This window comes from Rhagoletis pomonella, unplaced genomic scaffold (genome assembly GCF_013731165.1).
Source record: "Rhagoletis pomonella isolate Grant_MI unplaced genomic scaffold, Rhpom_1.0 Rhpom_scaffold_00008, whole genome shotgun sequence".
In the NCBI taxonomy this organism is placed as follows: Eukaryota; Metazoa; Arthropoda; class Insecta; order Diptera; family Tephritidae; genus Rhagoletis; species Rhagoletis pomonella.
The window spans coordinates 32407334-32425730 of NW_023458562.1; positions in this window are offsets into that span (position 1 = coordinate 32407334).

Genomic DNA, 18397 nt, shown 5'->3' on the forward strand with positions numbered 1-18397 from the left:
TCGCAAAAACAGCCATAATTAAAAATAAACAAAAACGAAAACTTTTAAACAACTTACTATGCTACTATGTTCATTGTAGCTTTGTTATTTTTCATTTTGAACTTGACATGAGCTTTAAAGTAAGGCAAAACTTTTGCGGTTCTATATTTTGTCATTGCACAGTTGACAATTTTTAGTCAACAGCTCGCAGCTGGCGCGGCAAAAACAGAACTCCATGTATACTTGTACATATGTATGTTTGTATGTATGTATATACATACTTATAAATAGTAAATATGCCAAGCTATCGTGACAATTTGACGTCACCGCGCCTGGCTTATCGCTATAAGCTTGAAGTATATATGTATATGTAAATTTATATTTTTTTAATTTTTTTATATGTTTTTTTTTAGTGACGCTGAGCCACAATTTGCACGGTAAAGCGTGGGCAAGCGAACAGCATCGATCTTGCTATACCCCACGCATACTTCGTGCGCTACGCTTGCTGTGAATTTTCATACTGTTCGTGTTTTGCTGACTTTTTCTTTTTTGCGCTGAACTTTTGTGCCGCGAATTATTTACAAATTGTTGCGTTTGGTTAGCGTCCTTTCGAGAGTAGAAAAACAAGTGGGCTGTAGAAAAAGTCGACTATTCACAAAAAAAAAAAACAAATTAAAACAGAAAAAAAGTGGTTTGCTTATCGTAAGTGGCGACAACAACAAAAATACAAACTTTTAGGCAAAACCAAAAAAAAAAACAGAAAAGTTGTAAAAAATGCGAAATAAAAACTTCTAAAAAATTTTGTTGAAGTAATTTAGCTACTTGCTATTATTTTTTGCTGCTTTGTATTTTCGATTGTTTTTTGTAACTTCTTTTTTTACATGAATTTGCTTAACTTTTCTTCCTCACACTTGCTGTATGTACTTTTTTTTTTCTTTCAAGCGCGTAAAAATTTCGCTACAACATTCTAATCGACTTTTTTGTTGTTTTCCGCGCTCTTCCAGCATCTTTTGCTACTCCACTGCTGCGGCTCATTTATTTACGCTTCGTTTCACTTCACAAATTGTCCTGAACTTTAACTTGCTTTCCTTGTCGCTTTTGTTTTTTGTTGCTTTTTTGCTTTCACTGCCCCCGCTCTAGTCTTGGTCGTTGTTGCGTTGCGGCAAAAGTTTTCACGCGCAGTTGTTTAAAAATTCATTGCCTGCATCTAGGCGCAACTACAAATCAAGTCTTAATGCAAAAGCGGAAATTTACAACCAACCTACTGGGTTTAAGTGAATTTTCAAGTTTCAAGTTGTATTTAAAAAAGGTACGCACTTATTTTTAACGATTGAAAAGTGAATGTTGTGGGTGTGAAAGTGGGGAAAATATCAAGGTACTATGTATGTAGTTAAGTAGCGGAGGCGCGAAGTTTGTTTGCGAATAATAAAAAAGTAACTCATACGCCTAGGGGGTAAAGTGACTTATTCATGCATATGTAATGTTCGTATTCTAACATCAGAAAGTCTATACGTAATCATATGGGCAAGAGCTATAAAAGTGAACTAATATATTCCTAAAACTTATCTGGATTTAATAGTTTAAGTTTCGTTCTCTATTTCTTCACAGTTCTTGACCTCAGCATTTATATCGCACTACCGCCCTAAACCAGTTTGGATTTTGGACTCTTCAATTTCACCTCTCGCCGTATTTACAAATGTTAGAAGCAGGGTTGCCATTTTGGGCTTTTCTGTGATAGGTTTTTTCTCATTGATAGGATGGTAAGACAGCTTCTGACAGCCTTCAGAGCATCAACACTTACAAGAGAATATTCAGCAGAGTTCTAAATTAGGTTCCGTTGCTTTGCAGTTGCCGAAGAATGGAAGATAAGAAGACTGATTACCACTACTACTCATCCATGAACCAGGCCTGTATTTTAGAAATGTATACTTTCCAAATGTGTAACGATAAGATTATTTAAAAGACTATGTACTAGGGAAAGCTGAAAGTTTTGAGCCTAAGTACCTTTTGGTACCTTCAAGTGTCATTAATATCTTGTCTTGCGGGTCGCAGATTGCTAATTACGAATTTCCTGTCATTAACTTCATTACGATTTAAGTAACTAAGCCGCAAAGATCAGCATGTGTGTGTGATCTGCGCATTGTAGGAAATTGGGGTACCGAGCTGCATTCAAAATCCTCACAAAGAAGAACAAAACGAAGATGGAAGTACTTGAAGAGATGTCTACAGTGTATGGGAAGACTAAACCTTCATTTACCATCATAAAACATTAGAGCCGAGAATTCAAGCATGGCAGGGAGTCGCTGGAAGATGATCCCAGGACAGGGCGTCCAAGCGCACACGTTAACATTTTTTTGGGATTGTGAAGGTATTTTGTTCATCGAATATCTTCCTAAATTGACCAAAATGAACGGAGACTATTTGCCAAATTGTTGCCAAAGGAGTCCTTTTTTTGCGCGATTTGCAAGGCTGATCTGGCCAAGGTGGGATTTACAAAATCAACTACCCACCATACAGTAAAAGACCTGGCTCACAGAAATTACTTTCTGTTCTCCAATTTGAAGAAAAACCTCCGAGGACGAAGATTTTCGAATTAAGAAGAAATGAAGGTGGCAGCAGACAAGCATTTCGAAGACAAAGTCGGCGAATACTTTTTCACAGGGTTAAAAGCACTTTAAATGTAAGAAGTTGAGGGAGATTATATAGAGGGAGATTATATAGAAAAATAAAATGTTTATATGTATATTTCTATGGGCTATTTCAATACCTCAGACTCAAAACATTTCAGCCTCACAAAGTAACAAATTAATTGTATCGAAATTTGATTGGGAAAGCTAAGATTCAGTCGTACTTCTCAAAGGTACTTTTCAGAACTATACGACAGCCACACATTGGAAAATTTGGCTATTTACTTTTTATTGCTTGATTTTCATTATTTATTTATTAAAATATATTTAGTTTTACAACAAAAACAAAATTTTTATGTACGCCAAGTTGCAAACTTTGTAAAAAAATTAAAAAAAATCAATAACGTTTTATCAAAATTTCAAAATTGTATTCAGAATTTTTTAGAAAATATTTGTACATACATATCGTCCCCTCAATATAACAATAGCGTATAATTTTTTTTGGGTTTTGAGAAAATCGAGTTTAAAGTTTTTGTTTTTTTTTTGTTTGAAGGAAATTTTTGAACAAGAAATTATACACCATTTTTTCCAATGACATTTTGACCCACTTTGTGGAAGTAGAATTTGACGAAATTTTGACCAGACATAGAATCAATGAGCACATACGCTATTGTTATATTGAGGGGACGATATATGCAATTTTATAGCCGATTCAACTTTTGTGCCAGAAGTGTAAGTTTTAAGTGGCTAGAATTTAGCGTCGATTTTTGGCAATTTTATTTTGCTGACGGTGTTGCACATTTTCTTTGATAATATGACGAATGTTCGCATTTTATTTTTACGGAAAAAAATACGCTGCACGTAACAAAAAGTAAGTGCGCCTAGGCCACACTGGAGAAGTGAATCTTATCTATTAGAAACTCAATAAAAATATCGATAAAAATATTCATAACAAAATCGATAAAAATATCCATAACAAAATCGATAAAAATATCGATAACAAAGTCGATAAAAATATCCACAACAAAATCGATAAAAATATCGATAACAAAATCGATAAAAATATCCATGACAAAATTGATAAATACCGATAACAAAATCGATACATATCGATAACAAAATCGATAAATATCGATAACAAAATCGATAGAAGTTTCACTTAAAAAAACACAAATTACAAAAACTTGCGCTCTATTAAACTCTAATTGACAATAAAAACGTAAATAGACAGTACTTGTCAATATATGGGTGTCGAATAGTTATGATAAGCAGTATATAATGTGGCAACCTAAAGCCGGCCAGTACCTTTGAATTTATTTAGCACGCCTGTGGTGGAGTCTATATGTATACCAAGTTTCTTGCTTAAAAAAAAACCTAGTCTGGCTGCTGCAAATCAAATTTGTAGTTGTTGTTGTTTTGTTGCGACTGCCCACAATGTGTAGGTACATCACTCCACTCCGGCAATCGCCATCAATTCCCCCAGAGAAATTAGTTTGATTTATGCAATTGCATCGATACAAAGCACCATACTTATATATGTGTGTGTGTGTTGGTGTACATGCATTGGTGTCAGTTAGGTAAGTGAGGAAGTGGCAAGTTGGCAAGGCGCAAATTAATAGCAACTCCAGTTAAAGAGAAGCAAGGCAAAGTAAAATAAAGTTTACCATAGACAGCTGCTCCTACCACTTCCACCCAGCGACAATTTCCTCTCACTAACTTCACAAATTTTCCCCTGATCACAGCTCACCAACTCCCTTCCATAAGTCACGTGAAATATGAAACGTGCGCCAACATACGAAATTGCAACAAACTGTGGCAAGTAAGAAGTGACAGCTAAAAGTGTGATGAAAATGCTATTTTGGTGCTTCCTGCAGCAGTCACGCTCACGTATTTGAAGTTTGGCGTAAAAGGTCGCGTGAAATTTGCGGTGGACGCCTCCAAAACACATAGAGTTCAGCGCTTGGACTGAAGCAAAATTGAAGTTAAAGTTGGCGGCGATAAAGGCAGTTGTCGGCAGTGGTGGAGTGGGGTTGCATCTAAATGAAGTAAATTGCGAAACTTTTGCGCTGGCATGTCGTAGAAAATCACTAAAATAAAGTAGTGTAATTTGAGAAGGTAGAGAATGTGAATGCCCGTGAAAGGAAATTTAACAGGTACATACTCATATGGTGGCGAATATACACATATAGCAGCGGGTGCTACGTAAGCGACTGGCCACTGCATGTAGACACTAATGACAGTTGGTTAGCGGTGCAGGCGTTGAAAAGGGAGGCGAGAGTGTATTGAACTAAACTTGGCAGTTGCAATTATCACAATGGCACCATCTTGTAGTCAGTCGACAGCCACATTTTCCTTAACTTCATTCTCTCAGCTCGCTGGCGCTGTTGATTGTGCATTTGACTTTGCTACCCGCCCTGGTACATTGATATGTCTAATGGTTTTTGGTAAAGTGACGACTAGACTTGACTTGACTTCACTTCACTTGTTTGGTGGTTGCCTGCTTGTTGACTGCTGGTTGCAAGTTGGTGTTTGGGGTAGCCGCCTTTGTACATATGTACATAGTGTGTTTGGTGCGCGTCAACAGTCAAGACATTTGATTAAAATAAATTGACGTTTTCGATGTTAAAAGCTGACTGGTATGTTGAACGTGTAATGCATACTCATACATCTACATATGTATGTGAAAATGCAAAGGCATTCGTATGTTCTCTCACATAATAGACTTTAAGAAGTCTCTCTAAGTTTGCTATTAGTTTAGGGTGCCGTCAATGCACGGGTATTCGTTTGTTGTACGTCATAGTTGCGTTAATTCTTATTTGCTGGCGCAGGGCGAACTTAGTTTTATATTTACGATCTTTCGTTTTTGGTACTGCGAAATTTCACTGTCAATGAAGGAAGATAATTAAATTTAGTCGGTCGATAAAGTTTGAATTCGTAGAAATAATTTGCTTAAATACAAACGATTAGATTGGTCTCTTATGACACTCAATTAAAAAAATGAAGACACTTTGTGCTATCGCATGGGGTCTACAAGGCGGAAATATGACCCATAGAGGCCAGAAAATTTTCTTTATGAAATGTTTCTAGGCTAAGGGGTAGATAGCTAGATATTTGAAAGAGGTATGCACCACGCCGAAGTGGGTATATTGTGCCGTCCACTCAACACAATACATCTGTTAATCCCAAGGATTCCAGAAAGTCCAGGAGAGTCTTTGTAAGTAAGGAGTGTATGTGCTCTCTCTTAGGCCACATTTTTTTGCCTCCCATGGGCACAGATAGCTTCATCCTGGGAGCATTAATACCAGCTCCAATAGCTTCTGGTGGTTTGGAGTCGTCAGTGTGCCTGTATGTACCCCTCCATACTGAAGTCGCCTTAATGCAAGGCTCTATCTTAAATATCCTGTCGAAAACAGTTACCGAAGGAGTAAAACAGACGAACAAATAATAAGATACCATAGAGATTCGTTATTGATTTTATGTAAAAATTGTTATAGATTTTTTAGTAATCTTATTTCATAGAGTAAATCTGATTAATTCTTGAAATACGTGCCTTCTTCAATTCATTATCAATTCTTAGTTTTATGCGATTTCCTCTTGAATTCGCTATTGCACATTTTTTTATCAGAACGTTTCTGAAATTTTTGAGGATTGTTGAGATTTTTTCGGAATTAAGTGCCTACCCCAATTTTTCGTATTTTTTAGAATTTAGAGGATTATTTCGCGAGTTTCAGCATTTTTTTGGGACTTGCCAAGGTTTTCTCGCGCTGTTGCTAGTATGTATTGTAAAGGATATATCCGTAGCTTTTCGGCATACTTCGTTTTTTATTTAAATTCCATTTAAATGCCATTCTTAAGGTTTTTCGGTATTTTCCGAGAATTTTTATCGGGAATTTATACTCGCATTCAGGTTTTTTCAGTACGTTTCAGGATTCTTTATTTTTCGGGGCCTTTTGGGATGTTTCAAAAACTTTGAGGTCCAAAATTATCTATTGTATTGTTTTTGCTTTTTATTTTACGAAACTATTTTGGAAATTTTCGAGGTTTTCTCGGTGCAATGCAGGATTTTTTCGCGCTTTTCCATTATTTTTTATATTTTGCTTGATTGGGCGTGACACCGCCCACTTATGATCACATATACATATGTATCTCGGTAACAGTTCTACCAATTTGTACCAAATTCGGTATATCGGTTATTGTGCTTGCCACATAGAAGCAAAACTTTGAAAATTGTTGAAATCGGACTAAAATTACGGCCGCTTTTCATATAACGGTAAATTTAAGAAATGCTTGAAACTTCAATGTTTCGAAATTTAGGGACGCTAATTTACTTATTACCATGTAGCGGTAGTTTTCGGATATATATTTAATACTTGCGCCGGGTATTTAATGTTCGGTTCCGGCCGAACTTAGACTTTCTTACTTGTTTTTTTTTTTTTTTTTTTTAAATTGGCGATATGATAAGCGAATGAATAAAAACAAACTCATGTTTTCAATTCTTTCACTTGCTAATTTCTGGCAAAAAATTGGCAAAATTTTCCATGATGCGAAAAAATATAAGAAACGAATACAAAGCATAAAATACGCCATTAGGTTTAGCAGTTTTTTTGTTTCTTTTTTTGGTGTTGACACAAAGTGAAAAGTTATGGAACTTTTTTTTCACTAAATCTTGTTTGTTATCTTCTATGCCATTGTTGTTCCCTTTATTCACTATTCCATGCATGATAAGCTTTATTCGTTTTCTTGTTTGTTATTTTGTATACTCCTATAAGTAATTTATTCCAATGAAATTAATTTACTGTCTCCTCCTGTGCTCGTCACCAACTTTAATTTGATTGATTAACCCGACACGTTGTACTTTGCTAAACTTTGTAAGCTTTCACAGCTTTTATGAGACACTTTTATTATAATACAAACTTGCACACATGAGGGTTGAAGTTTTTCACCAGAGTGTATCAAAGTTTTTTTTTTTTTTGTGGATAACGTAACCCAGCAAGTAAAGTGCCGAAAATATATGTAACTGACCAGATGATCACGAACTATGTTTTTCTTTTAGGATGGTGTTTCGAATTGTTAAAACAATATATATATTTTTTTCAATATTGTGCCTTAGAAAATACTTAAGAAAGCTTAAAATATTAATATACATATTTATTGCAGCGACGGCCAGGGAAAGCTGAGTGCGTTCATTAACGTGCTTATAAGTAATGACTTTGACCTTGACCTCCTTAAGGGGTCTTACGCTTTCGATTTGCCATGTTGCTGCTTTGCGGGTTGACAGTTTGCTCTATCGTGTTTCCAACTTTATTGTGAATTGCAGGTGTCATTCCCCCTTGATTACCTAGTGTGGGCGGTTTATTGCCTCCGCTTCTGATTCAACAGGAAATGCTTCGCTCTTAGCCAATTCGTCAGTTCTGTAGTTATCGCGTATATGTTAGTATGTTCCTTTGGCCGCGAACCTAGACGAGTGAGATACATATCTGTTGATTCGGCAGAAGAGCTTAACGTAACCTGTAATCTCTGAGTACTTTGGTGGTACCAGTGTCAGAAGCAGCTTGGTTATGTGAGAAAATGAATGTATTCGTTTTGTGCTTTTTCACACTTTCTTTTTATCACCCTATGGGTTCTCTCAATTCACAGAACTTCCTCTAGTAAGATGCTAGCAAATTTATAGCCTATTTCCACCAAAAATTTAACTGCAGTTAAGAGCTCAGGTAAATTCAAAGAAAGTTAACATGGGTTGGTCAGCGAAGTTTTTTTCTTACGTTTTCCTTTCGATTGCTTGTACTTAATATGAGGAATTACCTTCTTCGAGTTGGGATCTTCTATTTCCAATAGGCATTAACCGCAGTTAAAGCTTGGTGAAAATGAACACTTAGGTAGTCGAAATTAGAGAGAATCATCCACTGCAGCTCATTTAGGACCTTGAATTCTAGCAAAGAAGGTATGTAGTGGGATTGTCGTTGAATGAACTCCACCCTGAAGGGCTCAGCGAGGAAGGCCGCAAGAGTGTTCCACTGGTAATGGATTTATATTGCTATGATACCAAAGCCCTATATAGGGCGATTTTTATATCTGCTTTTAGTATTTGCATGACGAGTTGTCGGTAGTTTAGAACTTCCCAAAAGAAATCTGATGAGTTTATTCTTCCTTACCTTTACTTTCCTTGACAATCGAATTCTCATATAGAATTTTCGATGAATATTTTTTTTTTAATAAAAGGATCGGCAAATAAACGAAAGCTAAAACTAAATTTGCTGATCGCAACAAAAGCTGGCTAATTCTATACATTGAAAAAATAAAAATCTTTCTATTTATTTATTTATACGCTCAAATAGAAGGTAGAAAATTGAATGAAGTGAAAGCAAAGCAACGACGCTGCACAAATTGAAGTCTGCAAAGTTGTTCGTATTTATTATGTACGGTCAGTCAATGCGTCACGTTTCCATTGCAAATTCGATTTACCAGCTACGGCCACTTACTTGCGAGTATTTGGTAGCTTTGTCGCGTAGTTTGGCTACTTCTTGTTAGATATGCTGCCTCCTCTTCTCTGCTACACAATGGTATTTGTTATACCCAATTTGTATGGAACTTGGCGCTGCTGCAGTGGTCTCTTTCGGGCAACAATATATATTGCTTTGAGTGTTTGTTGAGCTGCTTTTAGAAGGAGCGTTTTTTTTTTGCTAGAAATTTAGAAGCTATTCATGCTTTTACACGTACACGTGTCAAGCGAAAGTAGAGGATACGTGAGTTCTTTTCATTGAATTTTTTTTTACAATTGAGAATGATAAAAGGATTATATATTTTTATTTAATCAAAATTTGTATTTTTAAAGGTATTTACGAGAGAAAGCGTTTGAGAAGCTTAAAAGCGTGGGAAATATTTGAATGGGAATACATAGATATGGTGGACTAAAAAAAAACCATGAAATGCAGTTACAAGGTGAAGAGGACAAGTGCTGTTGCTAGATGATACTCTGCAGGAAAAATTACTAGCGACAAGTAACTAATGACTGATGATGGATGTTAACTATATATAACAGAAAAAGGGGCGTAACATAAATGGAAGTTGTCAAACGTGTTATTATAGATGACCGTTGACTGAAATTATTTGCCTTATGCCTGATGACAAATAAAAAAATGAGTTATAACAAAAGATTACTGACCGATGACTGCTAACAGATGCTGCTCAAAAACGGCTGATTGGATATTACTATTGATAAACTTGGGATGCCAGATGAATATTGACTGAAAAAGGGTGAATCATGACTGATGACAAGTGACTTATGACGGAAACTAAATTAGTTATAATTGATTATGAAATACTGCTGACAAATGAATGAATGACAAAAGGCGATTAAAGCCAGGTGACAATTGTTTGATACCAAATAACTAACCACTGATGACAAACGACTGCAAATAATTGAACACTGGCTGAAAATATTTGACTAAAAATATATCAGGAAGTAAATATAACGTATGCCAGTTCGCTAGTGCTAATAATACGTGACATATTTGACAAATTTTAATCGTTTTTATGTGATTTTGTTTTTTTTCGATCATCTTTAATCGTTATTAAGTTATTTTACTTTTTTCGATCAGAAATAATTGTTATACTGGTGTTTCTATAACCGATTTTAATCTTTTGTGATTTAAAAAAAGAAATCTGAAAGTAACGGTTATAATATGATCGAAAACACAAAAATCATAAAATAACCATTACAAGCTCGGAAAAGTATAAGCCCAAGAATTACATTTTTATTATTGAAAAAATATAAGTCATAAAATAAATAATACAAATAAGAAATTACGATTTATAGTTATTTTAAAATAGAAATATTTTATAATAACGGTTATTTTGCGGTTGCTGCTGAAAGTAAATTATTACAGATTGCGAAAATCTGCTAACAAATTACTCCTAAATCGATTGATGATAGAGAACAGCTGGTTAAGGACATATGGCTGGTGACAAATGACTAATGACAAAAAGGTTGGGACAGTTCAAAGAAACAAGAGCGTAGCGCAAAGGAGAGCATTTCACTAATGTCCAATACAAAATGGCTGCTGATTGAAAATTAAGGACTAATGGCAGGCAACGACTGACTGCTGGAAGATGAATGTTAGCGAAGAACTGCAAATAGAAAGAAAAAGCTCACTCGAAAGTGACAGTAGAGAAGATTCATTGTTAGAACCTTTTATAAATTCGTTGGCAAAAAATCGTTTCAACAATAGGTTAAATGAATCAGCATAAAAATTTCCTTTCAACAAATGTTTCATTTACAATTAACAAATAGCGAATACAATTATGGCGGAAAAACGCAAACAGCTTTTTTGGGTCAAAATTACCGCTCTCCTCTCCATACACATGGAAGTACATATGTTGTCACATCTACTTTTGCTCACTATATTTTCGCTTCGTGTTCATTAGAGTTAACAGACCAAAGCACCTAAAAAGGACTGTTAAAATATACCTACGATTATATTACGAAATCCATAAAAATTTAAAAATCTATTCAAAAATATATTTCATCACACTGAATACGAGTACACAAAAGCAAGCATAAATCAATAAAAACATTGAAGTGATTAACTGTGAAGCTGTTGAAATCCACTTGAGACACAAAAGCTACATGCCTAGCTGCCTGCCTGGCTCATTCAACAACCAATTTTCACTCCGATTACGAAATGGAAACTTTATATGAAACGTTGTAAAATGAAGGGCAAAGGCAAAAGCGGAAAACGAAAAGTAAGGGAAAGTACAATAAAGTATGCGCTAATATATGATGGAAGACAACAGGATGTGAGTTAATCTTATTGAGTGTACGCACTTATAGAATTATATGTATGAAAGCTCTCGGAATTGTCGGCTGGGAGTGAAGGTATAAATTGGTGAAGGTGTGCAAAATAATTATAACCGCACCATATTTTGACAAGTTTAAACATATTTTTTTTGTTGTTATTTAATTTTGGTTATTTTTTTTTAAATATATTTCATCCTTAAACAAAACCCGTGTAAGTTTAAATCCAAGTCTCAAACCTTGGGAAATATTAAAAAAAAAATCAACAAACTGATCATTCTGAGCTTAGAAAGTCCATACTAACTCTCCCCTTTACCAAAGTCTTGTGGTATTTTTTAATGATAGTTATTTCTAAACTACTTAGTATACCAGTAGAACTAAGAAAATTTTGAAAAACGCTGCATTTTATTGTTTAAAGAAATAACAGTCCTTGGAGTTTTGAAGCATAACTAGTTTTCAATAAAATTTAAAGCTATCAGAATTAAATTTTCTCAAACGCTGGTAGTAATGACTCCTAAACATTCTTTTAAATTTTTGAAATTTTCGTAGAAGTCTTTATTCTGTACGTAGAACAAAATAAAAGCGTGCCGCATACTAAACTTAAATATTGATATTTTAACGACCACCCTAATACGTATGTAAGTTTTACAAAAAAAGCTTTCTCGCTTTAAGGAAAATGAGCAAAATTTTAGATTTAGTATAATTAATATAATAATTAAGTCGAAATTCAATTTCTTATTGCTATTTTAAAATTCCACATTTGCGCTTCAATAATTTTACATCGGTCAATGACTCACATTATCGCAGCATCTTGGCAAACACATATCATTAATATTTAATTTTTTTTTTACAAATAGCAACAGCTGCCAGCTTATCTCTTGCAAAGCAAAAAACCTCTTAAACTGTTTACAGATGTTCGGCCTACTCATTTTTTACTCACATTAACCATTTCTTTTATCATCGCATTCACTTTCACTTTAATATACTTTAGCTTACCTTAATTTACTCGTCGCTCCACCTTTTATGGGTGATGAAAGTTACATCTATGCTCTACTACATACTCGCAACCACTTCAATGCCATTCAGTCTTGCATTTACTGTATCCACATTCCTGCCATTTACTTTATTAGCTTTACCACTTATATGTGCCTTATACTACGTTCTATTAGAAGAGTAACTTTTTACAAAGCCGCTTAGTGGCTCACCTTCGGAGAGATGAAAGGTGTGGGTAAATATTAGGTAAAATTTACTTTAGAAATCATTTTACTTGCGGTGGTGGGAGTGTTTAAGCGTAGGTGTATAAGTAATTGCTTGTGTTGGGGTGCAAATACACACTTTTTTTGTTGTAAAATATCTATTTTTCTTGAGTGTTTGTAAGCTAATCTGAGCATATTTTTATTGGCTTTATCTATTAGAGGTTTTGAGGCTTACTTGTATTTTACTAAGAGTGTTTGAGATTAAACTAAGTTGAGTCTTAATAGGATGTGTTTTTTAAATATAAGTTTATTAGAGTATGGGGGAGGAAGAGAAGATCTAATGATGTGCGAGGGTAATGAAGCAAAATATAGATTGGAATATTATGTAAATATGAAATATTGTAAAACAGAGAAACGCGGATAAAAATCTGATACGGTTTTACAGAACGTAGAGATGATAAGAAAACGCTCGAAACATGTATGCATGCCAAGGGCTGGTAGCGAAGAAAAGTGAGACGGAGATAGATGGAAGCATGAAAATTGGGTTTAAGAGTGGAACCTTTTGCAAGGCGAAAAAGTAACAGAACTCAATGAAATTCGAAATACCGCAAATGTATGGATGAAAATTGCAAAATATACGAGGGATGAGGGAGGACAAAAGAACGAATAAAAGAAAGATGATAGAAGCAGCAGAATACAAAATAAATAAAAAAATAAAAAATGGGTGGAATAAGGCAGATTCTATGGTAATTACATAAAAACCAAACTGGTAGGGGGGAAGGGAAAAGGGGGTAGAGGACAGATAGATAGCAATTATTTACCAGGAGCGGATATTATAGGATGAAGGATAAATGAAGAATGAAAAAATGGAAAACATCTATGATAAAAGCTGGTATGGTTTTGGTTGAGGCTAAAAGGTTTAGGTAGACTAATTAACAACAAGTAATTTTTAGCAAAAAAAACCGTCTTAAAAAAAATATATATATATGTATTTCATGATCCAATGATCGGGTCTAAACCAGATTGGACCACCTCTGAGATACTACCTTTCCGATGCAAAAAGAATTATCGAAATCGGTTGACGTGGTCCAAAGATATGCGGTAACATACATAAAAAAAAGTAAATAATATTCCGACAAACTGATAACCTCCTCCTTTTTGGAGGTCGGTTAAAAAGTACATAAAGATCGATGAAGCGAAAAGGCAGTACATAGACCAAAGATTTGGTAGTGGAGTAGAGGTGTTGAGTTACTGAAAATAGATCACTAAAACAACTACACAGTGGAATTAAGATGGACTTATTGGGACCCAGAAGAAGGAACTACAAACACCGAAACGTTTCTACTGCAGTCCGTTCCACGTAACCGACCCAGATTCATGTCTGGCCAAGGACTGTTACTCCATTATGATTCTTTAAAAATTCTTTGAAGAATTTGTACGCTGTTGTAACAACAACAATGGAATCAAAGTAAAATTGGATAATACTAAGCACACAAGAGAAAATAGCAGGAATCTGGGCGATTCGATAATTAAATGAACGCATTAATGCAGACAGCGAAGAAATGTGTACAAAACAAAAAGCAGGAAGTTAGACGAAGGAATACCTAAGCTAGTCTCTCATCTGGCGGTAAACAAGGTAGGAAACGCAGAGAATGGGAGGTGAAAGATCAAAAGATGGAGTTCGAAAAGCACTGGCGTCAGAGTCAATGGATAAATATTAAAAAGGTCTAATGCTTGAAAAAAATTCCATCAGATTCGAAAGCTGCGCTTGAAGTGCCTAAATAATGTCTGTGAAGTTGGTATACGCTTTGACGCAAAAAGAAATAAACTGTTCTGAGTAGCATTTCACAAATTCTAGAGTTCTTGAAAAGGAAGAAGAATGTTCTGCAAAATTACGCCGATAAAACATTTTTTTTTTTTGGAAAAAGTCGAAAAAGCTAAATTTTCGAGAAAAAAATAAAATTTAAAACAGTTCTGAGTAGTTTTAAAAAAGTTCTAGAGTATTTGAAAAGGAAAAAAGTCCTGCAAAATTACGCCGAAAAAACACATTTTTTTCGAATAAGGAAAATTTTTGGGGCACCGAAATTGCGCATATGGAAACTGTGCATTTAGACATTATTTCGGTTTCAACCGAAACTGTGCATGTATGCTTTATTTCGGTTTTTACCATATGCATTATTTCGGTTTTAAACCGAAACTGTGCATGTATGCATTACTTTGTTTTTTTTTCTTATGCATTATTTCGCTTTTAAAACGAAAGTATGCATATGCATAATTTCGTTATTTTCTCATATGCATTATTTCGGTTTTCAACCGAAACTGTGCATGTATGCATTACTTCGGGTTTTTCATATGCATTATTTCGGTTTTCAACCGAAACTGTGCATGTATGCATACCTTCGTCTTTCACAAATGCATTATTTCGGTTTTCATCCGAAACTGTGCATGTATGCTTTATTTCGGTTTTTGCTATATGCATTATTTCGGTTTTTGTTATATGCATTATTTCGGTTTTCTAACGAAAGTGTGCATATGGATAATTTCGATTTTTCTAATATGAATTATTTACTTCTACTTAGTAAGGGTTTTAATCCCTAAGCGCGGCTGAAAGCCGCCTACGCAGAGAAAAGTTCTGCGCAAAAATACTTCCGCCCTTCTTTTCCGGCAACACAGAAAGGAGAATTGTACTTAGTAAGGGTTATAATCCCTAAGCGCGGCCGAAGGCCGCCTACGCAGAAAGAAGTTCTGCTCAAAAATACTTCCGGCCCCCTTTTCCGGCAACACAGAAAGGAGAATTCTACTTAGTAAGTGTTATAATCCCTAAGCGCGGCCGAAGGCCGCCTACGCAGAAAGAAGTTCTGCGCAAAAATACTTCCGGTCCCCTTTTGCGGCAACACAGAAAGGAGAATTCTACTTAGTAAGGGTTATAATCCCTAAGCGCGGCCGAAGGCCGCCTACTCAGAAAGAAGTTCTGCGCAAAAATACTTCCGGTCCCCTTTTGCGGCAACACAGAAAGGAGAATTCTACTTAGTAAGGGTTATAATCCCTAAGCGCGGCCGAAGGCCGCCTACGCAGAAAGAAGTTCTGCGCAAAAGTACTTCCAGCCCCTTTTCTGGCAACACAGAAAGGAGAATTCTACTTAGTAAGGGTTATAATCCCTAAGCGCGGCCGAAGACCGCCTACGCAGAGAGAAGTTCTGCGCAAAAATACTTCCGCCCTTCTTTTCCGGCAACACAGAAAGGAGAATTCTACTTAGTAAGGGTTATAGTCCCTAAGCGCGGCCGAAGGCCGCCTTCGCAGAAAGAAGTTCTGCGCAAAAATACTTCCGGCCCCCTTTTCCGGCAACACAGAAAGGAGAATTCTACTTAGTAAGGGTTATAATCCCTAAGCGCGGCCGAAGGCCGCCTACTCAGAAAGAAGTTAGTTTTCATGTATGCACTATTTCGGTTTTTGTCATATGCATTACTTCGGTTTTGAGTCGAAACTGTGCATGTATGCATTACTTCGGTTTTTGTCATATGCATTATTTCGGTTTTGAACCGAAACTGTGCATATATGCATTATTTCGGTTTTTTTCATATGCATTATTTCGGTTTTCAAACGAAAGAGTGCATATGCATTGTACTGGGTTGTATACGGTATGCACACATTGGTACTTAAGATTTTTTTTTGTTTTCCATGTATACTTTTCTTTCAAAAATTTTGTTTATGAATATTTCTACAATTCGAAAAACCCTGTGAAGTTACTGCAGTTCCGCATTAATCTATTACTTTTATTGCGTATGAACAGGAAAATAGAAAGGAGAAGAAAAATAGAGGGAGAATTGAAGCTAGTCTTCGTGATGGAAAAAAATAGAAGCAAGAGGAGATGGGATCTGACCGCCAGACGGATAAGACGTCGACTATCAAGTAACAAAAAAAAAAGTTAAAACCGCGTGTCAAAACAAGTTTTAGTTTCTTTAAAAAAAAAAACCCAAGTCCGGACGAAGAGTCCTACGGATAAAATAAGGATTTTGCAACCGACCCGGCCCGTTGCAGATTAGTCATCTGATGGTATAGCCGTAACTTCAAATCACCGCTGACTTTGGAGCTGCATAGCCAGCCAGAACTACTTCGCAAAAGGCCATGGAGTACCCTAGTTTCTAGCAGCTAAGCGCGCATCTCCTGATGAACTATTCTGGAAAAAAATCGAGTAGCTAAAGTTAATTAAGGGAATAATCTCCAGGCTATATATAAAAAAAAAATAGAAAGTATGAATCTATTAACTTTCCAAAGTCAGGTGTAATAAGGAATTAGTTGCCATGCAAAAGAAATATATATATATATATTATGTATATATATAGCACTTGTTCTCAAGCGGCAAGTTTAACATACCTACAAAATTATGTACATAAAGACTTAGGTACAGCCACGCTGCTTACAGCTTAGGTGATCTCAAACTTTTATATTTATCCCCATTTTAGTTCAAATGTCGAAGATGTTAGAGAAACAACTGGTTTCCGCGTAAGAAAAAAAGGAAGAAAAATTTAATAATAATTGAGTTAACGTTAGATTATATATAAAAAAAAAAAAACGCTGTTAAAAGAGTTTACGCAAAGTCTAAAGGTGAAAAAAGACATGTATGTTTAAATCTATTTTTTTATTGAAATAATGAAATAATTCGTAGACAGAGGTGGTAAAGTGGAAGGAGAAAAAAAAAAAAGTGCCTATAGAGAATTAGTAGTGCTGAAGAAAATTATATAAGGAATAGAGTGGTTCGAATTTCAAAAAAAAAAAAAAAGAGGAATAAAATTACATATATATATCTGTATATACATATAGGTTTATATACATATGCCTATATGTAAATACCCATAAATCGTTGCATAAAATTACACAGGATATGGAGTTTCACCGCATCGAGGGAAGCGCTTCACTCAGCCGGTTTTAAAAGTGAGTACGAATTATTAGTTTCCTTTCAAATTTTATAAAAACAAATTTCTATACAAAATATGTTCTGCACTTATATACAATATGGTTGCTTAGATATGCATATGAGCATATAAACATGTGCACATACGTATATTTGTTTTTCTCTAGATCTACGCGACTATAAGTATATAATTAGGTACATATTTACTTTTTTTGGCGCCATAAGCTCTTCTTGCATTTGCCGCATAATTCGAGTTTTTCTCTACTCGGTGTATGTACATAGATATAAACCACTCTTCGATAGCCTCTTTCAAGTGAAGTCTGGATTAAAAGGCATTGGCGTATAGAGCGAATAAGAAGGAAAGAGAGAATAACGCTGTTGCATTATCTCTTGCGCTCTTAATTAGAGGGTTATTCAAATTCCCTTCTTTGTGATTTTTGCTAAGTACATATTATACGTACATATATTTTTTTCTCTTCTTTCACTTGCTTCAAACTTTCCACTTATTCGTAAGTTTACCTTTTTGTGAATTTAGAAATAAGGAAAAGAATATTAACCTTTAGTAAGCACTACTATAAGAATTTTTTTATCTTGTCAATAAATTTGTATTAGAATTAAAAATGAAGTTCTAAGTTTTTTGTTTAACTATGGCCGAAACCAAAAGTAAGTTTGTTGTTGGAAAAATGGGAGCTCCCTACTAATTATAGCAAACACTAATGGGAGCCAATTGGAAAGGTGGCTAATAACTGCAGAGAAGGCATTTGTCTGTTACTTAACGTTGTTTAGTTTTTGTTGTAGATAATTTTTGAGTGGTCTGTTTGAATAATTTAGATTGTTGTCGGTCCGTTAGTGTGCACAGTATTTTTTTTTATGGCTTGCTGGTGTAGGA